Source organism: Otolemur garnettii, unplaced genomic scaffold (assembly GCF_000181295.1).
Source record: "Otolemur garnettii isolate 467f Iridium unplaced genomic scaffold, OtoGar3 scaffold00120, whole genome shotgun sequence".
Taxonomy (NCBI): domain Eukaryota; kingdom Metazoa; phylum Chordata; class Mammalia; order Primates; family Galagidae; genus Otolemur; species Otolemur garnettii.
Genome location: NW_003852515.1, coordinates 5,912,619 through 5,930,603, shown reverse-complemented (window position 1 = coordinate 5,930,603; position 17,985 = coordinate 5,912,619). Strand labels below are relative to the sequence as shown.

The following is a 17,985-nucleotide window of genomic DNA, read 5'->3' as shown; positions in this document are numbered from 1 at the left end:
GTGAACTGGCCCCCTGTTTAAAAAGTTTGAGGACCCCTGGCTCTAGCCCATAAGAAGCAAGCAGAAGTTTCTGGTTAGGGCTTCCTAGAAAGATGTAGACTCAATTGGCATGTACCTCTTTGACTTTGACCCTTTACCACCCCTCCCCGTTTTCTTGAATGTGACGCAATGCCTAATGGGAAGCAGCCATCTTGTGAGGATGATGGCAAAGGTCACACAACAAGGACAGTAAAACCAATGGCTAAAAGGAGCCTTGGACATAATGACGCTGTGGAATTACAAAGGTCCCAGAGCCGTCTCTAGACTTACTGTTTTGTGGTAAGAAGTGCTCCTATTTGATAAGCACTCCAGTCAAGATTCTGTTACAGGTAACCTATTCACTCCCTGATTCAGCAACAGTTTTTACTCTTTAAGGGTGAGTGTTATTACTGGTGGGTATTAGTCTCCTAACAAGACTGAGAAATTTTTATTTAAAAGACTGGGTCACAGAAGCACTATATTTCATATGATTTCTTTTTATTATGGACATGGTACTAAGGGTAGAGTTATATTTGCTACATGTCCTGCACTGGATGAGGCATTCTGAGGAAGGGAAAGAGGTGTACTAAATCAGGATCTTATCCTCATGGAAATGACGATCTAATTGCAGAGATAAGATTGACCCATATGAAACAAACCTGAACACTTTAGGACAATGTGACTAAGGGCTAATAATGGGTCCAAACTAAGCGTAGTAGCAGTTCATACAAAGCAGAGGTCTTTGCAGATGGAGCAGCTAAGGAAATGTGGTAGCAACCTTGCACACACACTCTGGATTTCTATACCTTCATATTTTGAGTTCTAAATTAATGATCTAAATATAGATATACTCCCCTGGGTAAGAGAAGATGAAAGTCATTTTAATTTGTATGTCAGTTTAGCATTGAACTCAGCACAAGTTTATCACTCTAGTATCAATATGTACCAAATACTGGGATATTGGAATCATTCACTAACATCCTTTTTACCTTATTAATTACTAGAATATTTTATGTTGGCATGATAACAAAACTGAATACACATAGGTCACTATTAAAGTTTTGAGACAGATTGGGTTAAGGTCCATTATTTAACTTCCAAGAAACACAGTCCACAACCGTGTTCTTTATGATTTACCTGTGCAAGTTTCAACTTGCTGGGTTTATAAGTGTTGCTAGGAGGGCTTCATTTGTTTCTTTTCCCGTGGATTTTCTTTTTCTTGATTTTTCTGTATTTCAAAGCCTTCATAATGACCCATGTGAGTCATCTTAAAATAGAGCCTTTAAAATCTTTCCTTTGAAAGTAATGTAGGGTAATAGATTAGACATTTTATGAAGAGGAGTGCATAGTTTTTCCACTGCATTGCCGGTGCTGCAAACTTTGGTAAAATTATCAACTATTTATTTTCCCCAACTTTTAATTGCTGTAACTAAAACAGATGTTGATCATCCTCACACATTTGTAAAGGCAAAAGTGAACCAACTTGAATCAGTTTTTCTTCCACTCTTCACTGGGAATTGAATTTTTTTCTATACCTTTCTATTTTATCTTATTTGTAAATCAAAACGAATAAAGGCATGCAAGTAAATAAAGATAACATTTCCATTCATTGTTTTTAAACTCTTTCCTAAGGGACACCTAGTAGAAATATTTGGCTTTCCTGTTTTTTCTAGTCCTTTCCTTTCCTCCTCACTTCTTTTCTTTTTCTTTAGTTTGTTTACGTCTCAGTCAATTCGGCAGCAACGGGCTATGTTCCACTGTGCCAAGGCTTGGGCTGGTAGTTTTAGGGATTTCTCATGTTTAATAGATATTGTAGATATTTTTACATCTAGGGTGGAAAGAAATTGGATAAGATTAATAAAAAGGGAGGAAGAATCTGTGGAGGGAGAAGACCGGAAGACTTAAAGGCAGAATGTTAAGGGATTTGACCAGGGCATAAAACTAACTGATGACAGGGCTATAATCCTCTCAGGGTTGCCTGCAGCCTCAACTCCAAAGGACATCCAGCACCTTACAGGTAGACAGACCTCTGTTTCCAGGAGCCCCCAAACCAGGTGAGATTAGCGTATAGGTGGAAATCCAAAGACACTCCTGTGGGTACCTAGCAACCAGAGATGATAGAAAGGCCCCCTTGTCCCGAGTATACCACCTCTTGGAACTGGAGGGGACTCAGCCGGACGGAGCCTCCCCCTGGCGGAGGGCGGAGGACGAAGGGTGAGAGCCGCCTCCTCCGTAATCCTCCGCCCCTCGGCGCCGGCGCTCTGCACTCCTGCCGGCTCTCCATTGGTCCAAGGGCTCGCCAATCCTGGTGGAGCGGCCCCGTGAGTGGGCCCTGGTTGGTGGAGCCAGAGCTGAGTCCCCCTCCTGCTCCGGCCGGGCCCCCCGCCGGGAGGGGGCGTGGCCGCGGCCGTAGCCCGGCCGGAGGCGGCGTCGCTCGCGCCGCTGCGTGCGGTGTGGTGCGAACGGGAGCGCCGGGCCGCCCCGGCGCGGCGGGACCATGGAGGTCGGAGCACAGCCCTGGCGCCAGCAGCGGGACCGCGGACCGGTGAGTGCGGGCTGCGACCAGCCTGGCTTCCCGGTCTAAGATAACCTTCCCTGCTCAGCTCCGGGCCGGGTGGTTGCCGGGGGAGGGGCGAGCGCGGGCCGGGTCCCCCGCGGCCCCGCGGCCAAGTGAAGTTGCTGCATCGCGTTGCGCGCGCTCCGGCGGGGCGGCCGGGCCCACTGCGGGCCGCGGCGCCACCCCGCGCCTGGCCCTGTAGCCGGCTGCATCCTTCTGTCCAGCGTCCGCGCGGCCCGGGGCTTCCCGCCGTCGCATCTCGACCCGGCGGCCCTTCCCTCCCTCGAGGGTCCGGGCCCTGCAGCTCCCTCGCTGTCCAGTGAGCGTTCCCAGGACGCGGGGAAGCAGCCCGCCCTGCTGGCCGCAGTTGGCGCCGGGGCCTCTGCTTGAGCCCCACGCACGACGCCCCGGGCTGCCCCGCGTCGCCCCGCGTCGGGGACCTTTGCATCCTTCCTGCTCTAAGCGCCCTCGCCGGCATCTGCTGCTCCAGCCCTCGCGGTCCCCTGCCCAGGGGTCGGGCCCTCTCCACCCTTGGCTGCGCCTTCCCGGTGACCGCGTGCGTGGCGGGTGCGGGCGCTTCCTCCCAGAGGCAGCGGGGCCGCGTGGCTCCCGGCCCAGGTTCGGTTCTCCGAGCTCAGGAAAGGAGGTCGGGGCAGCCCTCAAGAGGAAAGGGCTACGTGCCCTGGAGCCGCTCCGCCAGGATGCATCTTCCCCAGGAGACTTTCCCTTGCGCGGCGGGCGGGGGCCGCGGTGCTTGACCCTCGCGCCGCCTCTGCGCGGTGTCTTCAGCGAGTGGAAATTCTTTTCCTCCGACTTCTGATGCTTTACGGGCAATGGCGATTTCTTGGTTTGGCTTCTCCGCTGGGATAGTTCCATGGTGGAAAGCAGAGTTCTTAATTATTAAGAAACTATGTGATGGATTTACGGATGAATAGGGGTATCTCATTTTCCTAGCTGCTATTGGATGGAATAAGAATTCTTTCTCATGTTGGGATTAGTTTTTAAATTGACGGTTTACTTTTAGTCATCATTTTTCAAACACGGGAAATAAAAGCCTCTTTCTGCTTTGTAGCTCTTTAAATCAAATGCATAGTAGAGCATGACATTTTAACTTTTAAGAATTGGGAATCCACGTTTTGTAAGGGGAGAGGCTACTCATTTGAAATATTTTGCTTCATAAAAATTAGGTTTGTCTAAAACTGTTTAAAATGCCTTGGCTTTAGATCAAACTAAGTTCAAAGTGTTATAATTGACTTATCTTTCTGTTGCCTCTAGGGCAAATTCTATTGAAGGTTGGTTGCTGCTTCTTACTAGGCTTTACCCAGCTTTCCTTTTCTAGCAGTTGAACAATGTACTGATTCTTTAAAGCTAGTTCTTTTATCTACTTGCGAGGTTAAGCAAAAGAAAGCTGGGTTTGACCTTTCCCAAAGGCACTTCTCATTGTGTCCTCTTCAGCTCCCTCTCCCAGTATTCTGGTAACGTCAGTGGAGTACTCATTTTTCTTCATTTTGGAAGATTTTCTTAATTGATATTTATAAAAGCTGTGTCATTTCATGTTTCTAACAGTTGGAAAGTTTGGTTGACTTTATACAGTATATTTTCTGATCTGTGCTTATTCTAGAACTATTTTTCGATAAAAATTGTTTTTGCACTTCTAGTTGCTGACAGGAAATTACTTAATGGCATTCTCTTTTTTCTTAAATTTTATTTTTCAATTGACAAATAAGTTTACATATTCATGGGTACAGAGAATGTTTTTATACATACAACATGTAGTGATTAGGTGAGGGTAATAGCATATCCATGATCTAAGGCAGCTAATACTCTTAGTACTTTTAAGGGCCTGGATTGGTACATTCTTTTTTCTTTTTTTCATATTAATATGAAGGTACAAACTAATAGGTTACACTGTTTGTGTCTATTAGGTAAAGTCCAGGTTGTACTTGAGCCCCTCACTACATAGAGATATGTGCCACATATCTCCACATTGCACCCATTAGGTGAGAGCTTACTGAGCCCCCTCCTCCCGCCCCTGCACTTGAATTTAATTGTGTTTTTCTCTTGTGTGGACCTGTAGTTGTTGATGTATGGGTTTCATGTTAGTATTGAGTACATTGGATACTTGCTTTTCTGTTCCTGTGATACTTTACTAAGAACGTTCTTCAACTCCATCCACGTAAATCCAAAAGATGTAAAAGTCTCCTATCTTTTTTATGGCTGAATAGTATTCTGTGATCCATAGCCTACAGTTTATTAATCCATTCATTGGTTGATGGGCTTTTGGGTTATTTCTACATCTTAGAGATTGTGAATTGAGCTGCGATTAACATTCAAGTGCAGATATCTTCATGGAAAAATGAATTTTTTTCTTCTTGGTAGATACCTAGTAATAGGATTGAGGGATCAACTGGAAGGTCTACTTTTAGCACTTGGCGGATTCTCCATACTTCTTTCCAGAAAGGCTGTATTAATTCTCAATCCCACCAAGGGAGTAAAAAGTGTTCCCTTCTCTCCACATTCATGCCAGTATCTGCAGTTTTAGGATTTTGTGATGTGGGCTGTTCTCACTAGGATGAGGTAATATCTCAGAGTGGTTTGATTTGCATTTCTCTGATGATTAGGGACAATGCACATTTTCTCATCTGTTTGTTGACTATTCATTAGTCTTTGGAGAAGGTTCTGTTCATTCTCTTGCCCAATGACAAATGAGATGGTTTGCTATTGTTGATTAGTGTGAGTTCTCTGTAGATTCTGGTTGTCAGCCCTTTGTCAGATTCATAACATGCAAATATATACTCCCATTCTGAAAGTTGGCATTCTTTTATCTGCTTAAAATTTATGACCTAGGCTGCCGACCACGTAACACCAAGGCAGGCAGGTTTGAACCCAGCCGAGGCCTGCTAAACACCAACGACAACTGCAACAAAAAAAATAGCTGGGCATTGTGGCGGGCATCTGTAGTCCCAGCTGCTTGGGAGGCTGAGGCAAGAGAATAGTTTAAGTCCAAGAATTGGAGGTTGCAGTGAGCTTTAACACCACAGCACTCTACTGAGGGCGACATAGTGAGACTCTGTCTCAAAAAAAAATAATTTATGATAATGCTCAGTGATGTGCTACTCTGTTTTAAACAATTGTGATACCAAAGGCGGAACACAACTTGCTGAGCGGTCATGTCAACCTTGCCTCCTATCTATTGTCAGTGTGTCCTCAGAAGTTACAGTTCCCATAGAAACCTGCATGTGACACAATCTTTTGTTATTGGCATATTTTGATAAAGTAATTGCATATTATAAATATTAAAAGAATTGCCCTGCTAGTGGGCTAGTACTTATGGTCTCTAGAGTTCCAATAACTTTCTTTGAAGACTACCCACAGAATACCTGGGGGAATGGTTCTGCATAGCTGTGTAGACCTTAAATTACTCCACTTCTCAGTCCTTTTTCTTTAGTGGTCTGTTTACTTCTTTAAAGTCAGGCTTTTATTTTGCTTTTCTCTTGGGCATTTGGAACAAACTGCTGCTGGCAGTCATGCATTCTGGGCTAGTTTTTCACACGTGACTTAATTTACACTGGTAAGACAGGACTATTTTATGGCAGTAACACCAATAATGCACATTGTGATAAATTTAATGTTGATACAGAGATTTATGAAGTAAAAAGTCTTAGTTTCCTTACCCCTTCTTATTGCTGTCCTAATTCTTACTTTTTTGTCAGAGGTATTGACTGTATCTTTCTACATTTCCTTCAGTAACCTTTTGTACTCAGAAACCATTGAGTGAATGTCAACTAAGTATCAGGCACTATTTTAATCACTGGAATTACAAAAATAAGAGACTAGAGCTTTTAAGATGTTCATAAGCTACTAGGACAAACAGTTACAGTACAGTGTGTTAAGTACTGTGATAGAGTCAGTAACCAGTGAGGGGCTTGGGAGCCTCACAGGCATGACCTAGTCCATTCATTCACTTGCTTTATCCATTCAGTACACTTCAGAGTTTATAATACGTGTTGGAGATACTGAGGTAAACAGGGCAGATGTCTTAATCAGTCCTTGATGAGCTTATTCTTCAGTTCGCCTCTTCGTTTTAGCTATTGAGGTTCAATGCAATGTATGATATGGGATCTGAATGGGGCCAGCTGCAGGAGCTCAGAGAAGGACCACAAACCCCAGCTCAGGGACTATATAGAGATTAAGAAAAACCTCCTGAAGGAAATAGCATGAGCAGAATTAGTCAAAGTCTAGGTTGAGGAGGGCGTATACAAGGAGTTGGTCAGGGAGATGGTGCATTGGAGCAACTGAAAACAAACAACAGAAGTTCAGTGATAGAGCACCAGGGCAGGGAAGTGGCTAGAGGTGAGGCAGGAGAAGTAACACAAGGCCACATGGGGCCTCGTGATTCCCATTATTTGGCCTTTGGACTCCTCTGTGGACATAGGAAATGATTGAAGAATTCTGAGCATAAGAAGGACTTGGTCAGATTTGTACTTTGGAGAATGGGTTAGCAGGGGAAGGCTGAAGGAGGGAAATTTGGAGAGGTAGAAGTGCTGAGACTCAATAGTTTATTTTGTGTGTGTGTGTGTGTGTGTGTGTGTGTATGTGGTGCAGGTTGGGAGAAGGAGGTGTTTAGGGCAATGTCTGGTTGTGGCTGGACAGTTGGGTGAGGATGTCATCCTTAGATGAGGGCAACAACATTATTTTTTGGAAAAAGATGATAGCTTATACTTGGCTGGGTCGTTGTAGGTGCCCGTGGGGTGTGATGGGCTGTTTTAAGGATCTGGATATCAGGAGAAGTCTGGACTAGAGATACAATTTGAAGGTTTTTTAGCTGCCTCAAATAGTTCAGGTGGTTTGCAAACTGTCAGCCAAGATGCTACAGAAAACTCACAGGGAGTCCAGGGGATGTTATAAATTGTTCAGGTAAGTGTAGCAGTACTTCACATCCATCTAACCCTGTGGAAACTTCTAGGTCAAGGCATTGAAAAGGACTAGATTGCACTCCATTCCTTCCAGTGACCTCATAGTTGTAAAGAGGGGTTCAGTGGTTGCTGTCCCACATGATTATCAGTGCGGAACAGGAGATGAGAGAGGAGTGTCTAGGCTGACTCCAGGATTTGGGAGAAATGGTGCAGTGCTCAGCAAGTGCACACTTAACCGCAGTAAATACTTGTGGTTAGTTAAGAATGAAATAAAAATACTGTTTCTCTCTCAACAGAAGTACTTTTTTCAAATGGGTGCTGAGTTGTTAGGACATAAATACTTATGTTGTTAACAGTTTTGTTACTCAAGGGTGCCATGAACAGTTTCAGAACCTCTGCCTTTGCCTGTGCTGTATTGACTATTGGAGGCCATCAGAGGAGAGTAAGAAAAGGAGGGATAGAGAATGAGATCTGCGGAACTCTTGGGTTTGAAAGAGAGGCAGGATAATAGGTTCCAATACTGGGACTGAGAAGGTTGGGGTTCAGGGTATCCAAGAGAACCTCAGTGGAGAGGGAGCTCTCGGCAGCCAGGAGGTGTTAGTGATACATGGGACGGCTTCTATCGATTTAATAGTGAGTGGGATTCAGGAAGTGGAGTCTTGGGATGTGTAACACTCAAGGGGTGAATACAGGGAGGGGATAAGGGGGCAGCTTTTGTTGTTGTTGTTGCTGTTTTTTAAATGGAGGAATTTAAGCATGTTTAAATGCTAAGAAAGAACCAAGAGAGGATATTGGTGAAAGATCCAGCTAGATAATAGTTTGAAAGTTTCCACTGGAGTTAGCCCTGGGTATTATTAACAATTTTGGTGAAAGGAATTATTGCTGGGGACTCTAGAGTGAGGGGGGAGAAAGGAGGGAGCCAGTTAGGATAGTTAGTCCTTTCCAAAACTGGTTATGGAGAGAAGAGAATGGCATTTGCTAGAGAGGGGCATTGGTGCAGAGAATTTCTATTTTTTTAAAGCAATGTTTTTTAGTTTCTTTTATTAAAACTTTTTTTAAAAAGAAGATTAAGATATTCTGGGAAAAGCATGAGGTGGTTGGTCTTTCTTAGAGTAGGTTCTTCTTAGCCTGGCCTTGCCTTTTCGTAAGTCTGGTGATCTTTGAGGTCATACTGTCTTTGTAACTGGCTGTGCTGTCCTGTTCTTATTGAATACTTTTGCCTGCCAGTGCTTTCTCTGCTACTTACCTCAGTGCTACTTATATCAGAGCTTATTCCTCTATCTTAATAGGTGGTCTTAGATGAGAAGAATTTTCTCTACTCAGATTTCACTGTTTTTTTGTTTGTTTATTTTGTTTTGATTTTTTTTTTTAGAGACAAGAGTCCTACTCAGTCACCCTGGGATAGAGTGCTGTGATGGTATAGCTCACAGCAACCTCAAACTCTTGGACTCAAGAGATCCTCTTGTCTCAGCCTCATTAGTAGCTGGGAACTACAGGCGCCTGCCATGACTCCAGGCTGGTTGTTCCATTTTTTGGTACAGATGGGCCTCTTGCTTTGCCAGGCTGGTCTTGAACTCCTGAGTCAGCTGATCTACCTTACCTGGTCTCCCAGAATGCTAGGATTATAGACTTGAACCACCGCACTTGGCCTCAGATTTCATTCTTAATCTTTGGCATTAACCCTGTTCTGTTTCTTTTTTCTTGGACCTATGCCGTTTTTCTGGGAGTTAGCTTTTTTCTTCTGTTGCTTTTTTTTTTTCTCCCTTTAATTTTAAACATCCCAAACATCCCAGGGTATCTTCTCATCTTTTAGGTCTTCTAGAGCTTCCAGACATTGGCTGTGAACTCAGCAGTTGGGATGTTTTCTCAGCTTTATACTTTTTGAAATTGAAATTTCTCTAGGCCTTTTCACCTGCTGGAGGAGTGGTCTTGAAATTGATCTAAAGCTATCTTCCATTATATTATATATTATTGAACTTTTTTAGCATTTTAATTTTTTTCTTTCAGATTTTTCTTTTTAGTTGGTGCACTAATGTTGGCATGCCAACTGTGTCTGAGACACTATTCTAGTTACTGGTGATTCACTGCCACCAAGCTCCAGTCTTCAGAAAGCTTATATTCTTGCTGACTAGCTTACAATCTCCTTGTGGGTAGGGACCAGAGAGCCTAGTGCTTTGTACATAATCAGTGTTCAGTGTGTGTGTTCTAGTGCTTGTCAGATAACCTCTGAAACAAGCTCTGTAGTCAAATTTATTAGACTTTAATCTAGGTTTTTTTTTTTTTTTTCCTCCAGATAGAGTCTCACTATGTTGTCCTAGGTAGAGTGTTATGGCATCACAGCTCACAGTAACCTCCAACTCTTGGGCCTAAGTGATTCTCTTGCCTCTACCTCCCAAGTAGCTGGGACTACAGGGGTCTGCTACAATGCCTGGCTATTTTTTCTTGTGGTTGTCATTGTTGTTTGGCAGGCCTGGGCCAGGTTCGAATCCACCCGCCCCAGTACAGGTGCCGAGCCCATCTAGGTTTTCTTTTTTTAAGAATAGGATCTTGCGAGACTGGGCGTGGTGGCTCATGCCTGTAGTCCTAGCACTCTGGGAGGCCAAGGCAGTGGATTGCTTGAGCTCATGAGTTCAAGCATGAGCCTGAGCAAGAGTGAGACCCCATTTCTCAAACTAGCTGGGTATTGTGGTGGGCGCCTGTAGCCTCAGCTACTTGGGAGGCTGAGGCAAGAGGATCACTTGAGCCCAAGAGTTTGAGGTTGCTGTGAGCTACAATGCCATGGCACTCTACCAAGGGTGACAAAAGTTAAGACTGTCTCAAAAAGAAATAAAAAAAGATTAGAGTCTTGCTATATTGCCCAGGATGGACTTGAATTCCTGGGCTCAAATGATTCTCTTTCCTCAGGCTCCCAAGTAGCAGGGCCTGTAGTAATGTTCCACCACTGTGCCCACCTTTCATTTAGGTCTTGACCTTAGTTTACTGTGATAATGCTCAGGGTCTTCCATTGGCTATACTTTTGCAGCCTTTGTAATCTTTAGTCTTTGTGTATTTTTGTTTCTAGTAGTTGAAAGCTGTATTGGATTTTTAGTAGTTGCTCCAATACATGCTGAAGATTTTATTACCATGCTGCGGCACTTTCATTTTAGCTCGTCTCATAGCGTCCTCTTGTTGAGAACTGTTATCCATTTTGTGCACATGAATAGCTCAGTGAAATTATATTGCATTACGAAAGCATGGGTGTGATTGACTGCAAACTAGAAGCTCTGTGACCATGTTTTATTAGCCAAATGGATGAAATGGTACATTTTTTGTACGTAGTAGATACTCAACATATATTTTTATATTGACTGAAAATGTCATGTGTTTTGATGCATGATTGTGTAAAAAGCAGGACACTATCACTACTGTGTGATTTTTAGAATTTGGTCTGGGTCATTTTGCCCTACTGATAATCATACTTAACTTTCTAGCCCCCTCAAAGTATGTATGTGATGAGGTTGTTTTTGTTTTTGCTTGATTTGTGGTGTAATTCTGTGTTAGGATGTTACCTAGGCAGGTTTCAGCTCTGAACTGGCTTTGCAACTCTTCGCTGGGTTGTAGTCTATACTTAGTTTAGAATTAATGTTTATGGGGGGTGGTTCATGGATTTAAATTGCTTTCCGTGGTCCCTGGCAGAAGGTATAGTCCATATTGAGGGATGCTATTAACCAGAAAGGTGATGGAGAATGCAGCTTATGCTTATGTTTCCATCTCATCAAAAGTAAGATCTTAGTTTTGAGAGAGAAGGTTGTAAATTTCCAAAATAGGACCCATGTCCATTTTAAATATAAATAGAAAAACACATTTTTAAAAATAACCAATCTTGTAAAATTTAAAACATATCTTTGTTTTGGGTTTTCCACAGTATTGGTCTCCATTTTTGCACATTTTTAGAGTTAATTATCATGGTTTTTGATCTAAAAACTAGAAATACACAGAAACCTTCCAACTCTCCAGTCACATGTCTTCATATTTTAATTACAGATTGCAAACAACATTGTTTCCCAAGGCTTCACTAAAATGTGAATTATTCATTTGAGATATCCCAGTGAGGGAGGTTATTAAAATGTTACTCCTTTTCAAAAGTTGGCACTGCAATTTAGAGTGGTTATAAGGTTTATCAGGTGTAATGAAGTTTATACCTGAACTGTAATTAAAATTTTCTTAGCTTCTCTGCAGTTTATTGGTTGCATTGCATAGGCTTAATTAAAAACTTCTTCCATTTCTGACATGTCCGGTTCCCTCCATACCCCTCCTTAAATACATTTATGGAAACTACAAAACTTCAGAAAATCATTTGAAGGAATTATATAGGGATTAGGCACTGAAGGGTTAGAAGACCTACTTTACATTAAACTATGTTTACTTTTTCTTGCCAGACGAGAATTTAGAAATTTGTGGTTACTAGGCTGTTTATTTTCTAATGAAACCAAACAAATATATCAACCATCCAAAGTATATTGCTCTTCATTTTAGTATTTACTCAGCGTTCTTTGTTTTTGGGTACTGATACAACTTAGTTCATCTTGTGTATAAATGAATGTTGCCAGTTGATTTTTGTTTAAATGGATGTTCTTTATCCATATTTTTATTGTCTGAGATATATTTTATTGAATATAAACAGTGGAGGATTATCTCACTTTCCATTAACTTATAGGAATTACTAATAATAGTAAAGCTAAATACAGTGAATCAGAAGTTTATAAGGATCAGAAATGAAAACAGCAAAACCTATACTTTCTGGGGTTTTTTTTCCTTTAATTATTTTTTCCATGGCCTGGAAGACAGTTCAATAAAACCTGTACTTTCAGTAAAGTTTAAGTCTCTGTGGTCAGTGTTAGACATGAGAGCTTCAATAACTGCAAGATTTTGGTGACTTAGCACACAAAACATCTGTTTCTAACCCATGACAGTGACCTTGTGGGGTGGTCTTCCACATAAATATTCAGGCAGTCAGCTTTTTCCACCTTGTGACTTAGCCTCCTGTAGGAACTGGAAACCTACTCAGTTCAGCTGGTAGGTGGGGAATAGGGCCAAGTCCTGTGGGAGGTTTTTATGGGTCAGCACACATCACTTCTCATCCCACTAGCACAGAAGAGGCCTCGCTTACCTTAGGTAGGAAGCATAGCTATGAACCCCAGGAGAAGAGGGTGTGGGTATTGGCGGCAAAGCTGGTCTCTACTCCAGGCTGTCTGGGAACTTGGCTGAGCATCCTGGTGGCTGCAGTGAAAGGCAGCCATCCTCAGCTTTGAGCTATAGTTGCCACCATTCACGAAGAACATACCATGTTCCCTGATTTCTCACCTGGGGGTTTTATATTGGTTACACTGAAAGATGTGGTAGGTGATGTGCTCAGTGGCATTCTCATAGCTCATAGAACTGTGGCTCTAAGGCTGATTATCATGATGTCCTTAAATTAAATAAAAATATAACTTAATATAAACAGTTCTAGAAAGGGTCTAACTAACATGGTTTATATACTTTCTAGTGGTAAGAATGAACAAACTGCATATTCAGATAGCCATTCAGGAATGTAATTGATCTCAAATGGATTTTTTGTTGAAAGATGCATAGAAGATAGTTTGAAGTTACTGCTTCTGATGAACTTGGAGTGCCAGTATTTTATGTTGTCGATGAAAGGTAGCTTTAGAGACTAAGAAGTGATTGATTCATTCAAAGTTAATATATTGCACACCAGGCTTGTTCTAGACCAGGAGTTGGTAAAGTTCAGGCCATGGGCCACATTTGGCCTTTTGCCTGATTTTGTAAAGAAAATTGTATTGAAACATAGGCCCGTTCGTTTACTTATTGTCTGTGGCTGCTTTAGTGGTGCAAGGCAGAGCCAAGTAGGGGAAAGTAGTGGCAACAGAGCTTGCCTGACCTGCAGAGTATAAAATAATTACTATTTGGCCCTTCACAGCAAAAATTCCCAACCCCTGTTTTGGGCAACAAATTTTCTGCTTTTTTTTTTTTGAGACAGAGTCTCAAGCTGTTGCCCTGAGTAGAGTACCAGGGCATCAGAACTCACAGCAACCTCAAACTCTTGGGCGTAAACGATCCTCTTGCCTCAGTTTTTTCTATTTTTAGTAGAGATGGATCTCGCTTTTGCTCAGGCTGTTACCAAATGCATGAGCTCAAGCAGTCTACCTGCCTTGGCCTACCGGAGTGTTTTCTGCCTTTTTAAAATGGGGCTCATATTGTCATAGGGGAAGAAAATAACAAACAACATGTAAATATATGTAATAGTAATAGCTATAAAGAGAACAATGCAAGTGAGGAGAGAGTATCAAACACTGCCATTTTTGATAGGGTGGTCAGAGTATCACTCTGAGGTGGCATTTAAGTAGATGGGTGAATGAAGGTAAAAGAGTGAGCCCGCCAGGCAGATATTTGGGGGAAGAGCCTTGGAGAAGGGGAAGAGTAGCAGGTGCACCCCTGGATACAGTGGAGCAGCACGGAGGGCAGTGTCCCTGGAGCGGGGGGTGTGGTGATAGTTAAAGTAAAAGGCCACGTGTGTAGAGCCACATAGACTGGGATGAACTTTAGATTTTAGATTTGAGGTGAAAAGCCCTTGTAAGGTTCCAAGGTTTTGAGCAGGGAAATGATTTTCCTTCAATTTTAAAGAGTTACTAGGGCTGCTGGGTAGAGGACAGATTTGAGGGTAAGCTTCAAAGGAGGATGCTTATGTCCTAGGCATTCCTAGGTGCTGTAGCTATCAGGATGAATCAGATGGATCCTGTCCTTGAGGGGCTGACAGTGTAGTAGCAGAGAGATCACTTTAGTGGACCGCTGTTGATGGAGAAGCAGAAGGTGCTCTGAGTGGTATGGGAGGAGTGGCGGGTCCAAACTGGGACCTGGCTGAGAACTTGGAGAATGCTATTGAAGACTCTGATTCTATACCTGAGCTCCAAGATTCTTGGAAGTACTACTTACATGGAAGAATTTTCCTCAGCTCTATTTGAACACATGAACAGGTACTCAGATCATCAAAGATTCTGCTATGGCAGAGTTGGTTGTGGCTTTTGGGTCATGTGCCAGTGCTGCTGACTGTGGTCTGGAACATTGTGGGAGAAAGATGGAATGATCCAAAGGCAGAGTCTGGGCTCAGTGGGATACAATGCCACAGGCACTGAAGGATGGGATGAGATTGCTGTCTTTGCCAGAGAGCAGGACCAAGGTAATTTTGGTTTGGAAAAGTTAGTATCGTGAGGCTATAGAGAAGTCTCAGTAATTTGTATGGAATGTATTGTAGAGCATTGCTACTTTTCCCATGTGCCTGGTAGTATGAATTAGTTGCAAAATGTACTTCTGATTAATTAAACAAATTGATTTTCTGTCTGGAGTTATTGGATGAGACCCAATTAAACTTTGGGGGATGTCTGTAAAAATGATTTACATTTTGAGATAGATAGTAAGCCATTTTTGGATAATAATTGGGTGAAAAAATATTGTCATTTTATTTTTATTAGTGTAGAGGAGAATGTTCACCTTTCACTTTTTTTATAAAAGGATGTCCAGATCATCCAGAAAGAATACTAGTGATGATGATACAGATTTACAAAGAAATAGGGAGAGCAAATAAAGTCACAATTATAGAGGGAATTTTTTTTAATGCACTGTCTGCAACTGATAGAACAAAGGATATAGAAGATATTAACAACTAAATTAATAAACATGCCCTACCATGTCTAAACATTGTACTTAACCGCTGTGTACATGTTCTTTACAAGTACACTGGACATGCACTGAAGCCATTTACTTATTGGGGCAAAAGCAAGTTTTAATATAATATAGAAGATTGAAATCAAACAGTTGCTTTCTAAATTAAACTAAAATCAATAGCAAAGGTAACCAGAAAATCTTTTCTAAATAACCCATGACCAAAGAAGATACATGTTACAGTGAGCACTAGAAAATTTTAGGATTTTGAGTAGCATTGATATGAAAATACATTTGTGGGGTGCAGCTGAAGTCATACTCAGGAAAGTTTATAGCATATGCTTTATATTAGGAAAGAAGAAAGACTGAAAATACTTAGTGAAGTGAGGATTTATATCAAGAAGTTAGAAAAAAACAGCAAACTAAACCCAGAAGACATAGGTAGACATCAAAAAAGAAGAAATTGGTAGCATAGAAAACAGGTACGTCCAGAGCACTTCTAGAGTGTTAGTTCTTTTGAAAAGACTGATGACATCAATAAATTTGGTAAGATCAATCAATTAAAGAAAAAACTCAGGAGGCACAAATAACCAGTGTCAGCAATGAAAATAAGGAATATCACAAAGCTTCCTAAAGGTTTTTCACAAGTTATTGTGAACATTAATGCTAATAAATTTTAACGTTAGGTTAAATGGACAGATTCTTCCCTTCAGTATGGTTTTGTTACTCATTTAAATTGTAGCTGTATTATTTGTTTTAGAATCCCTTCCCCATCCTGTCAGTTTGGTTTTCTTTATATTTTAACATGTTCCCCAAAGTGAAAACTATATCGAAAGGTATAGTGTCAGAGAAGTACAGCTCCTTGAATCATCCCTTCGACCCTGCTTTTCTTCCCCCTTACAGATAATCAACCTCACTGTTTTCTGGTTTCTTTTATGAAGATAAGAGAATATATCTGTTTATTTCCCCTTCTCTCAAATGCTGGGGTTACAGGTGTGAGCCACTGAACCCTGTTTCCCTTTCTCTCAACACCAGAGAGAAAAACAGACCCAGGAATTACTCTGTATCAGTTTCTAGAGCTCTTTCTCATTACTTACTACTTAATTTTATAGTTGCATAGTGCTGTCCCATAGCCTGAATATAACATAACTTTGATCACCTGGTCTTCTATGTTTGGACATTTAGGTCGTTTCTATAGTTTTCAATATTTTGCAATTACAGTACAGATAGTGTTGCCATGAGTAACCTCCTGCATATGTAATTTTGTATTGCAGAGGTTTAACTTGAGAATAAAGTCTTCAGAGTTTGATTCTGGGTTGAAGGATAAATGCAGATGTGATTTAGTTAAATACTGCCAAATTCCCCTCCATAGAGATGGCACCATTTTATATTGCTATGAGCAGTGAGTTCCTGTTTCTTTATAGCTTTGCCAATTAGAGTATATTGTCAAGCTTTTGAATTTTTGCCAAGTTAATGGGTGAAAAATCTTGGTGTAGTTTAATTGCATTTCCTTTTTTATGGCTAAAGTTGAAGATCCTTTCTTATGTTTAAGGGGAATTTTTATATTTTTGAGAGTTGTCTATTGCCCATTTTTCTCCTGTAGGATTTTTATTCTCCATTTAGTTTTTTTCAAGACAGTCTCACTTTGTTGTACTGGGTAGAGTGCTATTACGTCATCGCTCACAGCAATCTCAAACTCTTGGGCTTGAGCAATCTTCTTGCCTCAGCCTCCCAAGAAACTGGGACTACAGGTGCTGTCACAATGCCCTGCTAGTTTTTCTATTTTTAGTAGAGATAGAGTCTTGCTCTTGGTTAGGTCTGATCTCGACACTCTAGGGTGCTAGGATTATAGGTGTGAGTCATTGTACTGGCCTTTTCATTCAGTTTTATGGGTTGGGTGTTGTGGTTTATACATGTAATCCCAGTGATACCAGATTTTTAACACTGGATTTCCAGGCTCTTGGTCTCGACGATTCGATCAATGAGTTGAGGGACCATAGGATGAACAGTAAGTGAGGTTTTATTTACAGCTCTTACAAAGAGCCAAACCTCCTTGCAGGGCAGGATGCAAGTGTTACAGCTCTTAGGAAGACAGCTCTTACAAAGAGCCAAGCCTCTTTGTAGAGCAGGATCAGCAGTAGAAGTGCTACAGCTCTTACAAAGAGCCAAGCCTCTTTGCAAAGGAGGATCATCAATAGAAGTGCCACAGCTCTCACTCTTTCTTCCTCAGAGGTCTGCAACAGTCTGCTGAAGTCTTGTTCTTCTGCTCTATCTTCTTGTACGATCTGCTATGGTCTGCTGCTAGGCTCTCTGCTCAGGGGTTTTATATAGGGGTAGTCATCCAGTGAGCTGAGAGCTTAGCTGTGATTGGTCTATTTTATAGAGCAGGATTGAAAATGGACCAATCAGGGATGCACTGGAGGAATCACCAGTGTTTTCCCCTGATCAGCAGATCCTCTAGCATCGCTCCACTGGAGCCTCTGGTGGGGGAGGAAAGCTCCCCCGCTTGCTCCAACCTGCCTGTTCCTTTGCCTGCTGCTGCCACCAAGACAGAGGTGGCAGGTCCCCTAGTCCCTGCTTGGCTGAGCTGGTTGGGGCGCCACTTTTCCGATATCACCAGCACTTTGGGAGACTGAGGCAGGAGGATTGGCTCAGGTAGATGACCTCAGGCCAGGAGTTGGAGGCCAGCCCAGGCAATATAATGAGATCTCATCTCTATAAAAAGTGAAAAAAAATTAGCTGGGGATGGTTGCATGGGCCTCTAGTCTCAGCTATGTGGGAGGCTGAGGCAGGAGG

General features: G+C 42.1%; 1 protein-coding gene across 1 annotated transcript in view; it reads left to right on the top strand.

The window, feature by feature from the left end:
- The first annotated feature begins 2,491 nt into the window (after positions 1–2,491).
- WASF3 (WAS protein family member 3) overlaps positions 2,492–17,985 on the top strand; it is a 126,464-nt gene continuing 110,970 nt past the window's right edge. The window contains 1 exon segment of the mRNA XM_012810004.2: positions 2,492–2,563. The gene's annotated coding sequence lies outside the window, so the exon portion shown is untranslated.